The sequence below is a fragment of the Archocentrus centrarchus genome, chromosome 7 (genome assembly GCF_007364275.1).
Source record: "Archocentrus centrarchus isolate MPI-CPG fArcCen1 chromosome 7, fArcCen1, whole genome shotgun sequence".
Lineage (NCBI taxonomy): Eukaryota > Metazoa > Chordata > Actinopteri > Cichliformes > Cichlidae > Archocentrus > Archocentrus centrarchus.
In genome coordinates, this window is record NC_044352.1 from 2,748,745 (window position 1) to 2,754,744 (window position 6,000).

The window sequence follows — 6,000 nt, forward strand, 5'->3', positions numbered from 1 at the left end:
GTGTGACTCCAAATCCAGGCCTCCATTGGTTAATAAATTTGATTTCCATTGATGATTTTTGTGTGATTTTTGTTTTCAGCACATTCAACTTTGTACAGAACAAAGTATTCAATGAGAATATTTCATTCATTCAGATCTAGGATGTGTTATTTGAGTGTTCCCTTTATTTTTTTTGAGCAATATTTTTTATATATATATATATTCTATTATATACACACACACACACACACACACTATTGAGATTGATAGATTAATACAGGTGTGAGACAAAAAGGCAAAAAGAGTCCCTCTCGACAAGTACTTGTGGTATTCAGCTTGTCATCTCCTCCTACTGGTTAAAACATTGCCCTTGCTTACTGACAGCTTTTACAAACACATTTTGATTTCATATAGCATCAATATGACAGTTTTTAAAAGATATTTATACAAATTATACAATAACAAAAGCATAAAAGTTTAAAAAAAACAAAAAAAGCATGACTTTTTTCTTTATAGAGAGTATCCATGAGTTTTAAAACTCATCTTTTTTTTTGAAAGTTTTCTTCTTTGTTTCCTTCTCATCCTTGTGGAAGACCATTCCATCTGACTGCCTCCTCCAGCTCAGGTTAATGTCTCCATTTACTCCCTGGTCCTTCAGCTTCTGTTCAAGCTGAGACACACAAAACATGTTTTCCTGAATATCACTCAGATAAAACTCTTCATATTTTCCTCATCTAGAGATGCTGATTTGAAAGGATGCGGCACAACATACAGACAGCCATCAGCTAACATAGCAACAAACTATCTACAATAATAAGACAACATTCCAGAACACAACCTTACATGGGTAATCTTGCTGTCAAAAACCAAAAATACAGAAAGAGTAATCAGCATTGTAAAGACAAAATTGTATTCTGTAAGTATTAGGACTATTTTAGATTTAGAAAGAGGGGCATGATCCAGGAATTTGTTTAAGGATTCTTCACTATGGCGGGATAGGGGGATTGTAATAATTTAGCTTCTAACTCCGAAACACAAGGCACAAAAGCCTGAAAAAATTAGTGTAACATAGTGACATGTTCTATCAAACAACATAGTGAGGTGACGATCATTTTTTTATCCTTTACTGCTCAGATGATCCTAGCGTCTGGGAAAGATTCAAGATTATTTCACAGCATTTAGATACATGTATTACAGCGTCAGTGACCCTATGGCCTTGGTGGAGGTTTGCGCTCTCTGAGTTCTAGTTATTTGTATGTTTTTCTAGTTTCCCTGTGTTCTGGTCTTCCCTGTGTGTTTTGTCCCTGTGTTCTGACCCTTTTCGTGTTTAGTCTCCCTTCAGGTGGGTTGTTGTGTGGTGCTTAGTTTCCCTGTGTTTTCTAGTCCTCGTGTTCTGTTAAGTCTGCGTGTGTGTCATGGAGAGTCACTACCTGTTTTATTTTGGCAGTCTCATGTTCCCTGTGTTTTGTGTTGAGTTTTGCTTCCTGTGTTAGTTTCATTCATTTATGTTAGTTCCCTGTGTGTATTTAAGGTCTCAGTGTTTAGTTCTTTGTTCAGGTCCTCGTCATTGTTTATGTCCTTGCTGATGTTCCTGCTGTATGCCTTTTGTATTTCGATTTTCCTTGTTCAGCTGGCTCCTGACCAGCTATTTGAGTTTAAGCATTCACAATAAAAGCGAAGTCCTATTTAAGCGCTCGCCTTGTGTCCTGCATTGGGGGCCTCCCTGCCTTGCCTGCAGCAGCTGTGGCACTGATTTTGTGCTAACTGCATCCACGTGGTGCCTCCCACCTCTTTGATATCATCGCCATCTTCTCTTTGGACTCCCTCTCCCTCTCTTCCCTTCTCTTGGTGTCCACTCAGTTGCTTTCTTGGCCCATTTGATGTTGCTAGTTCTGGCAAGATGTCCTGCCCACTTTCCTCTCATTTTCTTTATCCTTTCTATGATATCCTTCACTTCAGTCTTGAATCATATGACATTTCTAATCTCTTCTGGTGATGTTCAGCATGGCTCTTTCCATGCTCCTACGGGCCACATCCAGCTTCCTCTCCTGTTGTTTTGTGAGGGTCCATGTCTGCACTATATGTCATTGCTGGTAAAATGACCCTGTCCATGATCCTCCTCTTCAAGCACATTGATATTTCTATTTCAAAAGTTGTCATGGCTGAAGGGATGGTGTGGACTCAATAGACAGACTGTTTGACTCACTTTACAGTGCTCAAAACAAAGAATGTGCTAGTGGGAAAGGGTGGCTGGCTGGGCTCTCCTCTTATCCTCTTCTGCTCACCCACTCTCAGGTATGCACTCCATGGTTCCAGGTATGGGAGGTATATAACAATTCGGCATGGAGGGCAGGTCTTCCTCCACTTAAATAGGCCAGATGATCACCCAAACCATAATCAGCTGCTGAATCCCACCCAGGTGTCCTAGCAGCTGAGGGTCGAAGGGTTTTAACCTATCCTCTATAACACAGGATAGGTTAAAACTCATGACCAGAATGGGAGAACCAGAGTGGAAGAGGCCAGCAGGGTCCATGACAGCTATATTCCCCAAACCGTCTCTACCCTGATGTAACTCTTCGGTCGATCTCCTGTTCACATCATTCTTCCCAAGTATTTGTATTGTGTCACTTCTTTGAGGTCTTCATCTACTACAATTCCTTTCCTTTGACGTTGTCTTGCTTTCTCATTACACATTATCTTGGTTTTCTTCTTGTTCATTCTGTCTTTCTTTCCCTCCTCATTTAGATCTTCAAGCAGGTCTTTCAACTTTTCTTCATTCTCAGCAAACAGTATGTCGTCATCAGCAAATCTGAGGTTGTTGAGCTTCTCTCCACTGATGTTAATGCCAGCCTCAGTGCTCAATCTTTTGAATGTTTCTTCTATTACTGCTGTAAACATGACTGGAGATAGTGTGGCTCCTTGGTGAACTCTTCTTGATCTTGATCTTTTTGCTCAGCCTCTGTTTTTATTTGTACTCTTAAGGTAAATATTAAAATGTAAAATCTTCTGTTGACTTAACCAAACTTGCAAACCTATTGAACATTTCTGTTCCTAGGCAAACCTTCACCAGTACCAGCTGAGAGGCTGCTAACAAAAAACCATCTTCACAGCAGCAGAGAGAAGAGCTTTCCAGAGGGTTGTTATCACTGCCCAGAAGAACATGGAATGCTCTCCCCCCTCCCTGGATGATTTTTAACAATTCCTGCTGCCTCAAAAAAGCCCAGAACACCCTAAAAGAGCCATCCCACCCCAGACGCTCTGTTTGAACCACTGCCCTTGGGCAGACTTTTCATGACAGTAAAAAACAAGGACAAAGATTAAAAAATGTTTTTATCCCAGAGCCACTAAATGCTGCTGGAAGTGTGCAAATTTTTTTTTAAGAGAATGAAATGTGCAATAAATGCCCATAAAATGTGAAATGTCTTTTATGTGTGGTATGATGTGTTCTTTACTTTCATTTTTAGAAATTTTTATGGTTACCCTTATAGACTTGTATGTATATTTCTCAACATTCTTAATCTAAATTTATGGACATATTTTTAAACCTCTTCAAGAAACTTGCACTGATAAAATTTCATGCACATGTGTAATGGAAATAAAGATTATTTTTAATAATGGCTCAAAGTCTTCTTTATTCCACCATGCTGTTGATTTTACAGTAGGAAGCAATTAATTCTTTTCTCCCACAGTCTATTCTGCATGTTTTGTGCCATATTTGTGTTTCCAAAAGTCAAAATCTAACAGTGTTTAAAAAGAAAAAAAAAGGGGGGTTGTACCTGTTTCAGCATGTCCTCCATCACAGCAGAGTCATTCAGGTCCACATTGGGGTCTTTCACCAGCCTCAGTCTCAGCACTTTCTTCCTGCTGGAAGTGTCTATAACATGAAGGTGAAAAACGGTCAGGGTTGGCCATTAAGGAAACAGCACACATCACCTGTTTGCTTTGGTTTTTGGTTTGTTTGTTTTTCACTCAAGGGTGCTTTCACCTGCAGCACTGTCAGTGTAAACACACAGTGGACTTGTTGCCTGGCTACACCATCATAAATCCAACAGCAGGTCTCCAAACTGTACAGTGTGTTTAATAAGCTCCTTCCTTTGTTGAAATGCTCATGTGCTAAGAATCAAAGGCTGACAGTGTTGACAGCAACAGACTGCCATCTGACCGCACTTGCAGTGAAGTCTCAAGTACTAATAATTTTTTAGTACTACTACTACTACTGCTACTACTACAATACTTTTTTAAAGCTACAGGTCACAGTTATCTCTAGCCATCAAAAAACATGCTAATGCTCCCTCTCTTGGCCCTGGACTGGAAGCTTCACTTCCTTGTCAAATAAAAGCTAAAAGAATTTATTTGCATAAGCTACATTTTAAATGCAGCCTGCAGTACAGGCAGCAAGCTGCACTGTCTCTGCAAACAGAGTCAAGCTAAATGACAAGCCTGAAGGAGAAGAGATGGCTTACCACTGTAGCAAACAGACGCTCTCTTCATGTCACAGTCCCAAACTTTCCATTTTCCATCATTTTTAAAGTATGCTGCCACACACGTCTCCTTTTGAAAGGTTTTAGGTTCATTTGTTTCCCAGTATCTGAATGAGGAGTTACTTCCATCTGACCACTTCCAGTAGTCTCTAAAAAGGCCGATCCAGGGTTTTTCTCCTGCAGGTATCGCTTCTTCTAGCTTGTGATTCTCTGAAATGTTTCTCACACTGGCCAGGTCTGTGTAATGAGCTCTGCAGTAGCTCTGGGCCTCAGTCCATGTCATGGACGTATTGATGAAGACAAATGTCACCTCTGACTCTGAAAATAAACCATGCGTTAGGTAGAACTCGAACTGCATGATAATAAACATCAAGGCAAATAGAAGCAGAGAGGGGCAAAGGTCAAGAATACAAAACAGCTTTTTATAATTCAGCATTAATTACAATCCTCACCTCTAACATAACTGCAGACTGCTTTACATTTTGAGTCACAATCTCTGTCATTCCACTTTCCTTTGTTATACATTTGTGTACAATGTTCTCTATTCTCCTTGTTGTTCGGTTCTCCAGGTGACCAATTTCTGAACTCAGCCTCGCCATTGTTGTAGAAACCTCTGTCAGACATTGACCACCTCCACCTGTTCAGATCAGTGTGCAACCCAATCCAGGCTCCCTGTAAGCAACAGTTGATATGTTTCCTTAGACATATTTCTAACCTAAACTGTTGTCCTAGTAATAATCCCTGTAATATAAATTCTCTTCAGTGTAGTGAGCCTAAAGGATTCCTACAGTGATTGCAGAGGCCAGCTCATCCGATGTTGTACTGGATTTCTTTGCTTCCTGCCAGTGTTCATTTCGTTGAAATATTTTCGTCAACAACCCTTTTTCTCATGATGAAAACGAGACGAAAACTAAATTAAAAAAAAAAAAAAAAAAAAAAACCCTAAAAAGGATAAAAACAATGACGAAATTAATTGACATTTTCATCAAAGAATGAAAATGAGACCAAAATGCTTGGTGGGGACGACATCCTTATTTAATTTTGTGAAAGGCAGGGACCAGTTAGGAAAACATCCAATCAAAACGCACAGATGCACAAATTTGCTCTGAACCCAAGAAGGCCAAACTAGCCTGTGATAGTTCTATCGGAAGTAACGACCAAAGTTTGTAACCAATGTCAGCAGGGAGAAAGAGAAGAGCCGATGTATGGACACATTTGTCCTTTGACTGTGACAAACAAAACGATGTGTAAACCATGTGGGGCGACTATCTCGAGTAAAAACACGACAAATCTTAAACAACATCTGCAAACCAGTCACCCAGATCTCCATGCAAAGGTCAGCATTTTAATGTCATGCAGGGTAAAGTGTTTTTCCCAGTTTGTGTTTAGAGAAAATCTCCACACCGCGGTGGATTAGCCTTTATAATCTTAGTCCTGAACACTGCCCTGTACCTTTCAGAGCGTCCTGCTGTAAAACGCTCGGATCATCTCAGTAAGGTGGTGTTAATGATCAGGTGTGCGGGAAGCAGGTGAAACGCTA